Source organism: Marmota marmota, unplaced genomic scaffold (assembly GCF_001458135.2).
Source record: "Marmota marmota marmota unplaced genomic scaffold, marMar, whole genome shotgun sequence".
Lineage (NCBI taxonomy): Eukaryota > Metazoa > Chordata > Mammalia > Rodentia > Sciuridae > Marmota > Marmota marmota.
Genome location: NW_026000207.1, coordinates 691,460 through 693,547, shown reverse-complemented (window position 1 = coordinate 693,547; position 2,088 = coordinate 691,460).

Below are 2,088 nucleotides of genomic sequence, written 5' to 3'. Positions count from 1 at the left end.
CACTGTCATACACCTACCCCTAGGACCAGACCGCAATTGCCTACTTTATTAATACTTACACAAGAAATACGGGAGAAGGGCTAAGGTGTTGAAAAGCTTCACAGATGCACCAAACCAACCCAGAAAGTGGATTAGTAGAAATTGAGCTGACATGACTACTAAGTTGCACAGGTATAGTTTGGATCTACATGCCTTAAGAATAACCTTTTTGTTTTGGTACCATGAATTGAACTAGTGGCACTTAACCACTGAACCACATCCCAAGCACTATTTATTTTTTTTTATTTTGAGACCGGGGCCTTGCTAAGTTGCTGAGGCTGCCTTTGAACTTGTGATCCTCCTGCCTCAGCCTCCTAAACTGCTGGGATTACAGGCTTATGCCACCATGCCCAACAAGAACACATTTTTTTATAAAATTGAGATAATTGAGCAGTGGGTACATAATTTATGATACCTCAGATATTTGTTGAAAAAGTTATAAGGAAAAAGGAGCATTATATTTTAGAAATGCTCTCTGAATGGGTTAGGCATTGGATCATAACACGTTGGGAGTATAATAATGCAGTGATGTGCATGGTGAATAGTAAAATAATAATAGGCATGAAATGATCAATACTGATGGGATTTGGGAGAAGGGTATATAAACTGCATGACACATTCCTTTCCATGTGTACATACTTGGAAATATCCATTTTAAAGCATAGAGTGTCACTGAATCAATTTTGTGCAAAGAGGGAATGTATTGAAAAGAACAGGGCAGGCTCAGCATGGTGGTACATGCCTATAATCCCAATGTCTTGGAGGTTGAGGCAGGAGGATCATGGTTCAAAGCCAACCTCAGTAACTTAATGTTACCATGCCACCAAGTAAAAAATAAAAAGGGCTGGAGATGTGGCTCATTTGCTAAGTGCCACTGGGTTCAATCCTTTTCCCAATAAATAAATAGGGAAGAAACTTTTGGTTTTAAGTGTGTATCAAACACAAATTGTATACATTAAATATGCAGAATTTGGGGCTGTGGTTGTGGCTCAGTGGTACAGCACTTACCTGGCATGTGTGAGGCACTGAGTTTGATCCTCAGCACCACATAAAATGAATAAAATAAAGGTATCATGTCCTGCTACAACCAAAAAAAATTAAAAATAAATACACAGATTTACTGTGAAAAAATTAAACTTCAATAAAGCTATTTTATTGTTTACTTATGTTTGACATGGGATATCACTATTGTCACAGCTGCCTCAAACTCCTGGGCTCAAGTGATCCTCCTGCTTAAACCTTCCACATGTTGGAAATACAGACATGTACCAACATGCCTGACAATAAAGCTATTTTAAAAAACAAAAGGTATATGTACCAAAAACTCTGACTTCATAGTTGGTCTGTCATATGCTCTTGACACTATTTTTGAGAATCCTCTCAGTGGTATAAATATAACACAGTGATGTGCTACTGCACGTCTCTTCCCCGTCCCATGTAAAGCGACCTCATCTTGGCAACTTGGGAATGGCGGGAATATTCACAGCAGGGAAACTGACAAACACTAAAACAGAAGTTTATCTGTTTCATTGAATGGGTAGACTTAAGAACATTTTGAAGGATATGTGCCAGGGACTAGAAGGGAGTTCTCCTTCAAAGAATAGCCTGACAGTTACAAGAAACAGCCCCCTGGGAGACATCCTGCCTGGGAGACACCCTGCAGCCATCTATCTCCCCGAGACATCCTGCGGCCATCTGTCTTCCTGAAACATCCTGCGTTATCTCACCTTGTGAAGACATCCAGCAACTGCTGATAAGAGAGCTCCCCCATTCCCAGCCCATAAATACCCCTGTGTGAACAATAAAAGTTTGCAGCTTGATCAGAACTCCTGTCTTGCTGTCATCCTTCTGTGTCTCTTGTCCCTTCATTCCTCCCCACCTAAGTTCAAGGCCCACGTTGATGTGTCCTGCTGGTCGGGACAGATATGTTAATAATGCAGATTAGGCTTGAAAATAGTTTGGACTGTCACAAGATAAATGGTGCAGAAGAGTTGAGAGCCGCAGCCCAAGTGGCCCCAGCAAACTTCCAGCTGATTGGCTCACCGCAGA